Here is a 10,715-nt window from a genome sequence, read left to right on the forward strand (position 1 = left end):
GCATTTATTAGAACCTCTTCCAAAACCAATATACGGCCACGTCCAAGAGATGAATGATTAGGTTCCTATGGAGTTGTTGAGTAGTCCGTGGTCATTCACATCAGTCAGTCATTAATCCCTAGGGACTGCACCATGTCAAGGGCATTACTGCTTATTTAAAAAAGTGGAAAAAGCCATATACATGTAGATTAATTTTATGGATGATGCACCAGTTGGTACATCAATTCCCTAGAAACTTAACACTCCATTTATTGGCCAAATGGATGGCTTTCCATGTCTCCAAATGTCCCTGTAAGTTTGAGTGACAGAACCTCGGGCCACCTACTATTCTCTAAAGATTCCCTTTTGCAGTATGGATTTCATCTGTGGGTTTAAATAGTAGGGATGAGTCATATCCAGAACCAGTTAGCTGAATTCCCCTGTGCCTCCTTGGCATCTCAAATATATTGAGATTTTATGTTAAATACAACATGACTCTGATCCATCTCATGGTTTTAGTTTTAGTTTCCCTGCACAAAAACCTGATGGAAGTGTGGGGGTATTTCACCCAGGTCTGAAAAAATGGTAGAGCATCTTCATTTCCATTTTACTGACCACAGGAAAGTTGCAAGGGAAAAAAAGCCATCAGCAGAATTGTGTTTCACCCCATTGATCCAGGCATTTCAGCACCAGTTATTTTTAGTGAGGGTGGGAAGGTCACACATTAGTGAGGATGGGGAAGGTCACACAAGGTCTTATACTATTCAGCTATTCTTTCTTATAAGGCTCCAGCACTCTGGACCTTTTAGGACTGATGTTGGTGCGATTTAGGATTTCTGAGAAATAATGTTAATACTTGTAGGAGCTAGATTGTGGTTTTCAAGCCACAGGTCTGGATAAAAAAGGAGGATGGAAAGTCACCCCACTCAGTAGTAGCCCTAAGACAGATCATGAATAGGGAGCAGTTTATGCCCCTTTATATCCACCTCCCCACTTTTTTAATGGATTTTTGTATTTTCAGCATGCCTGTGAGGTGGAGAAACCGAGGCACAGATGCACTGACTTTCTCACGATTGTACTGGGCACTTGTGGCTGATCTGGGAATTCCCGTAGGTTTTCTGGGTGACTGCTATGGTGAATGTGCTGCTTGATCTTATGTTCAAAGGGTTAAAGACTCTGTGTTTCTTGCCCCCTCCCTCGATAACTTTGCCCAAGGTTGGTGAGCTTCCAAGCCATGGCTGCCCACACCTGCATGTGAAGGAATGAGTTTGTCTTAGAAAATCACTCATACAAAATGCATCAACAGTTTTAAATACTTTGCAGAGAGAGAAGTGTGGCTTAGATTCCTGTCTTTTTTTCCACTCATTAGGGCTTTTTTGTGAGACTTATATTGGACAGAGATCACAACACTCGCTCTGCTTGTGCTGTAGGCTGGCTGTTATCTGATGGGATCATTGCATGCCTGTGCCACTGCGGTCCCCGGTGACTCCATCTATCTTATCTAACACATCAAGGCGGTGGCATCCCAGCTCATGGGTTTTTTTTGTACAGCCCAGGGGTGTGCCCCATCTGACCTAAATATTTGTGAAGTTACATCCTTGGGACGGGCTGACAAAAGGTTATAAACTCATTTTGCTTTCAGCCTTTTCTAAAACTATATGGGCAGCACTGAAGCATGACATTGGCCTAGGGGGGGAGAGAGGGGGTTGCACTTTCCTCTGAGGCATCTGCCTCTGGCCACAATCTGAGACAGGATATTGGACTTTCCATAGAGGTTGGGGATGTCTGGCAACGATCCTGTTCTTACAGAGAGCAGTAACTCCAGCTGCTGTCTCCAGTTAGCTCATGTTACTGTATAGGACATGGGTTTCCGAGGTAAAACAGTGATTACAAAAAGGAATAACATTGCAGTATATCAGATGTAAGTTTTATTTTACAAAGGCTGTGCACACCGAGGGGAGATCACGTCTCTGTTGCAGTCAATCACCCTACCTCTGCTGGTGTCAAGGCTTCTTTTGCTGAAGTCAGTGGAGTTAGGCTGATTTACACCTGCGTAAGGGCTGGACTGGACCCTTTGTCCTACTTGGCTGCCTTAGGAAAAATGGGGCTTTAAAATCAATGGCAGGAAACTATACAGCTTAATCTCAGGATTGTGTTGTGTGGACATAACACCGATACACCATGTACAAAGCACATTTTGAGCTCTGTCTGGGCTTTATTAGGGCTGATTAAGTGTAGTTCCTCTCTGCTAAGGTAGAAAAGCAAGGTGTGGTCTCCATGTCTGAGAAGGGGTTTCCTCCCTTCCATGTCTTGGCTCCGAGACTTCCTTGGTCTCCGAGTTACCAAGTACCAGGACTCAGATGTCAAGCGTCCCATAATTTTGGGTGCCAGGGGGTAGGTCTCTGTGGCATTAGGCACTGTTTTGTGGAAATGGTCCGCTAGCCATGTTAGTTAGTGTGGCAGAACACTTTGCTAACGTGGATAAGCTGCTCCCAGTTCTGGAGCCATCATGTGCACAGGTAGCTTACCGTGTCTCTGCATGGCACCGCTTTGGGTAGTAAAAATGTAGTCTTGGGGTGAGTCTACATGAGCTACACCCAGATCATCCCTTACCAATGCCTGTCCAAACTCTTCTTGAGAACCTCCAACGATGGATATTCAACAGCTTGTCTAGGCAGTCTATTCCACCGTCTCATTGTTATAACAGTGAAAAGATACCAAACCTACTTTGCTGCAACTTCAGACCATTTGCCCGTGCCCTACTCTTGACAGACAACATAATCTTCATATATACGTGGAGTTTTTTTGAAGACCTGATTGGTCATGGCAGCCTTGTACAAGCCTATAGGTTGTGGGTGACAGGGAAGAGAGAAATTTGGAAGATGCTACAGGAGAGATTGCTGTGAATGTCCAAACTAAGATGAGTTACTGCCGTCCAGAATCACTCCAGCCTGGAAACAAAATCTTCCTGCTGGATACGAGGCTGGTGCTCCTTGCGCTGGAACCATTGATTTGCAACGTGTAACCTGCAGTGCTGTTCGCTTAATCCCACTTAGCTCTGCTGTTTGTATATGTTGTGCTATCAGAGCCACTCGAATGCTATCCATCAGCTATTGCTTAACCCTTTGCACAGATAGGCTGACTCCAGACTGGAGTCCAGAGCCTTTCTTTGCTCAACAGAAGTGGGGGATGTTTTTCATGCTCTTGTTCTCTGGAGGTTTATCACAGTGATGTCTGTTTGTGTTGCCTCCCTTTAAGATGAATAAAAATGATTTAAGGAAAACTCCTAGAAGAATGATTTAGGCTCTCATTAGTACCAGGATGCATGTGAAACCAAGCAGGTCCAGCAAACATTTAACATGAACTGGGGTGGCTAAACTCAGATGTGGCTGTAGAAGCAAAGGGAAAGTTATCAAGTATACCTAAATGATTTAGTTACCTAAATGATGCAGTGTTATCTAAATGGTTTAGTAGCCTCACTTCCATTTCAGGAGCTTAGACTGAGAGTTGACAAAGTTTTTCAGGTGCCTACATTATCAAAATATTTGAGGCAACGTAGCTGTCTTAAAACCACTCTGAGCCGATGCCCTAGCCTCACCCCGATGTATTCTGTCTCAGTTATGTCTATTGGCATTTGCTTACTTTTAAGGCAGCTATGCTGCCTCATTTCCAGGACCGAGTTGGCAGACATGTGGCAGGAATAAGAGGGTGGGTCGAGCATGTGGGCAGAACTCCTGGGCTTGGCACAAAGGCGGCATAGACGTACCCATTGACCCATCAGGCAGCCAAAGGACCTCTGGGGCAGACAGGAGCAGAGACTTCCTTTGGCTTGAACTTAGGACGGTCTGCTGCGGGTTAGCGTGAGACCTTCTGCTTCTGCTCTTTATATTTGTGCCTTCTAGGCTGGTGCCAGTTAGGTGCATAGCCGGTGCTATTTGGATCCAGCCTATTTTATAATATCAACTGCTTTCTACTGCATGCTTGAACTCCCCGTCTATTTTAACACTTCAGAGCCAGTTGCCACCAACGATTGATTGATCTGCCTGAAGGCCAAAGTCATGCGTGGCCCTAAACCCAGTTGTTGAACCGTTGCAGCAGACAGGGGCAAAGACCCAGATCTGGGAATTATGAGAAGCCTGAGAATGTAAGCGTGCTTAAATCCAGACTAGGTGTGCCAGCGACAAAGGGATACTCGCTCTCCCCTGCAGCCAGCATCTGACACTTCCTTGTATTGTTTGTCCAATATTGCGAGCCCCTCCTCCCCGCTTTCCACCAACCAAAAATAGCTTTTTGTTTGCAAGTTCACTTCACATTCAGGCTTCCTCTCTGCGTTTTCTCAAGAGGTTCCTTAATGTCCTTAAATTTAGTTTATCTATAGGGGCAAAAAAAAAAAAAAAAAAAAAAGGCCACAAAACTTTTGCTGCATGGAGGTGGGAATGTTTCTCTCTCTCTTGTTTTTTTTTAATTATAGTTTTATATTTAGTGCAGGTCTAACTGAGGCAAGGAAGCAACTTGCTCAACCTTTGTCCCATTTACCCCATAACAACTGAGGGAATGCATTGTCCTCCTTGGATCGCAGGGAGTTATTGGCAAGATATTGTGCAAGCATAATACGTTGTTCTTAAAAATAATCTAACAGCCATCAAGTCACAGCAATAATTGCGCCTCTTAGCAGCCGTTATCTGTACCAGATGTGGTTTTAAGAGAAAGGAGATACTATACATTAGGGTTAGATGGGTAATTTTTCTGATTTATGACTTGATCCGTGTTGTTTAGAACAGTGATAAATAGCTGTTTGTTTTGACAGAAATATCCTGGGCCAGCTAATTTGTGACTGTTTGTACTATGGACACTTCAGACACATGGGGACAGACTGTCAGATGGCTCCATGGAAATATGCTTTGTGCTAGCTGTGCGTACCCAGCTCAGTGAATGTACGTTATGCATCACGTATTCGTGCGGCTGCTAATAAGAATGCATCTAGTTAACTGATTGTTCTGTATTAACAGTTAAAGGCTGGAGGAGCTAGCAGGCAGGAGATCGTATTTATCCCATGAGCAATAAAGGCAGCATTTAAAATGATATATTTTAGATATACTTTAAAATATATATATTTCTTCCTGCATTGCACCTAAATATGTTCTCTCAGTGGGTTTTCAAGACTGAACTGTTTCACAGGGGGGTCACACAGCAGTGACTGCAGTGTAGCATGCAGCTAGCTGGGGAATAGCTAATACTGGAGATCGGCAGCACAGATCGCACTGAGAGCTGCAAAAGCCACGTGAGCAGAGTCAGTTAGCTTGTGCTGAACTCTGTGACGGCAGCAGATACGATCTGTATCATCCTGATAACTTTTTTTTTTTTTTTTTCTAGTTGGATTCCAAATCCTGGCCCTCCATTTGCTCCTCACTTTCAGGTGGTAGATGTCCTCAGGCATTAGGCCTTTTCAGATGACCACTAATGACCTAGCACCAAATTACCTGCAGTCAGCCCAACCCAGATGGAACTGGACACCCAGTCCTTGCAGCTGTGGAGTCAAAGGCACCTGAATGTAATAGTGGCCAAGTTGTGCCCTTGAGTGGCGGGGGACCATGGAAAGTGGTGGTGGCGTGGTGGCTGGGAAGTGGCAGCAGCAGTGGCAGGTGGGCATGCAGGAGGGAAAGCAGGGAAAGGGCAGGGGAGTGGTGGCAGCAGGTGGGAGTACAGAGCCCATGCTGGTGCCCGGGGGCTGGCGGGAACCCACGGTGGGTCAGCAGGAGGGTGATGCATGGGCGCGGGGTCTGCCTGGCTGCATCGCGTGAGGCTCACACGCAGTCCATGAGAGTGGTATGTGATATTACAAGAAATAATGGCCACAAGCTAGCAGAGAGCAGATTTAGATTGGACATTAGGAAGAACTTCTTCACAGTTCGAGTGGCCAAGGTCTGGAACGGGCTCCCAAGGGAGGTGGTGCTCTCCCCTACCCTGGGGGTCTTCAAGAGGAGGTTAGATGAGTATCTAGCTGGGGTCATCTAGACCCAGCACTCTTTCCTGCCTAGGCAGGGGGTCGGACTCGATGATCTATTGAGGTCCCTTCCGACCCTAACATCTATGAATCTATAGAGCCAGTGGCCCGGCCCCTCTCCCCCCAACTCCACCACCTACCATAACCCCACACCCATCCACATATACACATACCCGCTCCCCAATAACACCCCCCACATACGCTCTCTTACTGCTCACACACAATATACAGTAGGTTTTGTATCTTGAGCTATTATGCAGTCTCCTCTAGATACACCTTGCAAACACATAAATCAGTACACAAATATTTTTAAATAAAATGAAAATAAGTTATAGTAGATGTTTTATTATTTTTTTTTGCATAGGATTTTTTTTTCTTCTGGTTTCAAGATTGCAGCACCCTCCCTCCCAAGAGGCGTACTCCTGGGGCAAGGGGAGGGACTTCTGCTGGCAAAGGTCAGGGATTGGGGGTGGGACTTTTGGTCCTAATATGGTGACTGGGGGACGGGGCAACTGTTATGGGGCGAAGCTACCCATGCTGCCCTCGACAGCTCACCAAAACTCAGTAAGCAGCCCTCCACCTGAAATAATTGCCTAAACAATCTAGACTGAAGCAGACCTTGACCTAACAATGAAATGCAACCACTTCTAGGATGCACCATGACATCTGTTCTAGAGCGCTTAGCAGTAGAAATGCGTGCATTAAGGACGGGAAGTAAAGAATACTTTTAACAAATTGAAACTTGGAATGAAATTTCTTAAGTGGGTGAAAATTACTTTTTTTTCCGATAACTAAATTAGCCAGGTCAATTAAGTTGATTCATTACTTTTGGAAAAATGCCATGGGATTTTTAAGAAAGATGTCTACGTTAGCTTATTGTTAAAAACACATATACTCAACTCAATATGTTAGCTAATACTCCTAATTAAAAGGACTGTAAGTCTTATGGTCCACTCTGCTTCATCAATTTAAGAATATACTCTAAAGTCATTACTATTTTGCCATGCAGTATAGTTATAGGAAGGGTTGCATTTTGTTTCCTTAGCAGTATGTTATACACTGAAACAATACTTCCTCTGGAAAGGTCAGGGCACTGAGTCATGTAGCAAGCATAATCAACAAGTAGACACATTACATATGAAATGTTGAAGCTCATATGTGTGAGAAATGTTTTTTAAGACAGCCGCTGAATTTATGTAGTGCTAGTAATAGGTGGATAGATTTTCTACTAGCAACAACTGTAATAAAATCAGATTACAACGGAAACTAAATGCTAAATTAAACCATAAAAAAAAATGAAGTGTCAGTGGACTTCGCATCTAAATCAGATTCAATTCAAGAAACTGTTGATGCCAAAATTATGCTGGAGACAGTTGTGAAGGACAGCTCCCTAATGTCATCTCTGAGTTACCTTCCCAATGAATTACTGGCCCTGAGAGGGAAGGAATTCCTAGCCCTGAGAAGGGAATGGATTCCCCTTGAATTCACACAAAAGGATCTGCTTCCTCTTTTTTTTAATTAGTCTCCCTTCCCATTATACACACAAACACCTCATTGTTTATAGCAGTTATTTTGGTTTACGTGGAATTATGAAAGCCGGGTCCTGGAAGGACTAGTCTGCATGCAGAAGGGGTGTGGTGCGGTGTTTATTGAAGTCAACTGGAGTCTTTCCCACTGGCTGTTAAATCTAGTCCCCTGGAGCGGTTGCAGGATATGGTCCAAAGATGCAAGGCCAATTTAACATTTTTTTAAATACATTTTTTTAAAATTAAATAAAAGCTCACCAAATGTGGCGCTGTTTATAAGTGCATTGCTCTCATCAAATGTGGCGCTGTTTATAAGTGCATTAACTAGAGGCTTTTCATTCCAGCAAGAAGCTGTGGCTTTGGGACAATGCACCTTTCTCATAGACATTAGGTTAACTGGACAGACTTTTGCCCCTAGTTAAGGTACTCCAGTGCGGACTCTGTGCATACTTGAAAGTGAGTGGTATTCTTAAATTATTTGCTGAACTGAAACCTATTTGCTTAGGTGCTTTGCTGCCTCAGGACCCAAATTTGCATGGGTCAAAGGGTAAATCATGTGTTCTCTGTGTGGCTGGAGCATGCAATCGAACCTCACTGTCAGGATTTTGGGTGGTCTGGGCAATAGAGACAAACCTGGCAGAGGGACTCCAGGCTTTGGTGCAGGTTGGCTGGAAGTGGCCAAGACCCAGCAGACGGGGTGCAGGCAGGAGGCTTGAAGGTGCTGCTGAAAGCCGTGCTGAACTACAATATAAAATGCAAGACTTGGTGGTGGGATTAATCCACTGGTTGCAGGCTCCCTGTTTTCTCCCTCCACACCCTCCTGTCCCAAAGCCTTGAGCGTCCCTCCTGCATCCACCCCATGGCTGCTGGCTTCTGCCCACTTCTGCCTGGTCCACCCTGCTGGGGGCCATAGATCCCAAGGTCTTGAGCCCCTTCTTCTCTGTTCCAGCACCTTTCCATAAGTTAGTGCCTGGGAGTTGGGACCCCTTGACCCACCGGTAGTTACACCACTGCTAACTGTGCCACAAAGGTCCTGTTTTGTAAAATGGAGATGCTATTTATCTCCTGTGGCTTGCAGGTGTGGCTTTGGGGTCCGATCATTCCTGCTGATATCAGTGAGAGCAAGGGCCTTCACGAATTTAATATCTGCAATGTGTCTGGCAGGAAAATCCTTAATGTCTTGTTTTCCTTGACAAGAACATTGACATTCCCCTCGAAACCAAAATTGTCAGCATGAGCGGATGAAGCTCCTGATTTGGAAAAAGAGTGACAACATGTAACGGTTGTTTCAAGGTGCAAAGTTTTAGGATTTTTTTCATTTAAAATAGCTTTTTCATTTCAAAATTTGACTTAAAAAAAAAGGCAAGGAAAAGAGTAAAGAGGGCAGAATGAAAGGAAATTAGCCAGTCTATTTTTTTTTTCTTTTCTAGATCATTCATTTGAGAAAAACCTTTGAAATTTTGACTTTTTTCATCCTGATTCAGGGCAGGGAAACCAGTTCCTGGCAAGTTTAATCTTATGGGATTGCCAAGGTTTTTTTTTACAATTTAAAGAGTTTTCTAAGCATCTAACTTTACCCCCAGCTTGGCAGTGGAAGATGGTTTTGTAGAGATTAACCAAATGGCTGATGGTTTTTTTGGCTTCTGAATTTTGGGGCCATCAGGGAGAGAGATTCATGGACTGAATATTACTTGAACCATTCTTTGCTTTTTGAATATGCATTGTGACCTCTCCCCAGCACACAAGCCTCTCTCTTCTTCTTATCAGAGCCCTTCCTTGGGAAGCCGGCAACTGGTTTTGATCAAATTTTCTGGCTAGAGGTTGTTATAGCAAATATAAAAAGACTCAAATGCATGCAGCCAGGCCCAGTGGAGCCCTTCTATACTGAACTGTTCCATGAAATCTCCAGCAACCCTTGAAAGAATAAATAATTGTATATAAATAATACAAGGTTTATTAGAAGAACTGCGTGTGCGCAAACTGAAACCTTCCCTGAAAGGGATGCTGATAACTTAGACATGCTTAAATTAGTCCAGACATTTCCTTGTGGGTATATTTTTTTCAGAGAGCCACAACTCCTGTGTAACCCGAGTGACATTTGCCAATTGAAGTGATTATTTCCTCTGGAGGAAATCGCTCTCTTTAAAGGCCCATGCATAGTCTTTTTTTTCCCTCTCCGCTCCATCCAGTGGCACATGCTAACAATTAAAGGGACAGATAGCTACAAATCCTTTCTGGGCAGAAAACCTTCGCTGCTCCAAGGGAGGCCACGCATTATTCCATGGTGATTCCATAAATTAGCAGGAGCTCTTCAACCACTGTGTGTTTAAATCTGGCCTGGAAAAAAAATCTCCCCCGTGCCTGGAATTAGAGAGATGTTACAAAGGATAGGGGTGTTAAGTGCTTGATGAGTATTGGATGAAGCTCATCAAAGTCCAAACTCTTCTGTGTGCTAATACATGTTCCAGTTCCAAATCCTTCAGAAGGAAAAAAGGATACTGCTGTTTTCTCCAGCAGCGATAGTGATTTGGAACCCAGGGAAGTGAGATGAACTTGCATTTTTTTCCATGATGGTGCTGATGTAATGACCTGGTAAACAAAGTGTTTCATCTATTTCTTCTCCCCCTCATTGTTTTCCAGAAGCCTGTTCAGTCATTTCTGCCAGAAGCTGACACTTTTCCCGATCAACATCTGAGATTCCTTATATGCTGAAGCATCATCGGAATGCTCTCTCCTGCATCCGCCGGGGAGAAAAATCCTCCATAGAGCACTAAAAACTTAGCCCAATGCTATATGTCTTGTTTCTGTACCATTTATTTAATTTATTTATTTAGAGTCAACAGGCAGCATTTGGATTTATATAGTGCTAGTAATGGCTGGAGATGGGTTGAGCCCTGAAGGGAATAGGTAGGTGAGTAGAGTCTCAGGAACCATTGCTATTTTTTTTTTGACCAAACAGAACTAAAGGATAATTCTCCATGGCAATCTGTAATAGATCTGATATCTTAAATTACCTGGTCAATTAGTGATAATAGCAAGACTTTCAAGACTCATTCCAACAGCCTCAGAAAGCAGATGTTTTGCAGCCTGGATTTAAATGTAGTCCTTTTGGAAATCAGACAGAGGGATCTTTGTCAAAATGCCTTGTTGTGGAATGTAGATAAAATTCGGGATGCTGGAATCTGATCTAAAAGCTGTGGCTCAAG

At 43.9% G+C, this 10,715-nt stretch overlaps 1 long non-coding RNA gene across 1 annotated transcript in view; it reads left to right on the forward strand.

Moving 5' to 3' along the window:
- LOC132250737 (uncharacterized) overlaps positions 1-10,303 on the forward strand; it is a 44,525-nt gene extending 34,222 nt beyond the window's left edge. Inside the window, exon 3 of the long non-coding RNA XR_009462322.1 lies at positions 10,150-10,303. This is a non-coding gene — a long non-coding RNA (uncharacterized LOC132250737). The remainder of the gene's footprint in view (positions 1-10,149) is intronic.
- Positions 10,304-10,715: the final 412 nt, after the last annotated feature.

Source organism: Alligator mississippiensis, chromosome 5, assembly GCF_030867095.1.
Source record: "Alligator mississippiensis isolate rAllMis1 chromosome 5, rAllMis1, whole genome shotgun sequence".
NCBI lineage: Eukaryota > Metazoa > Chordata > Crocodylia > Alligatoridae > Alligator > Alligator mississippiensis.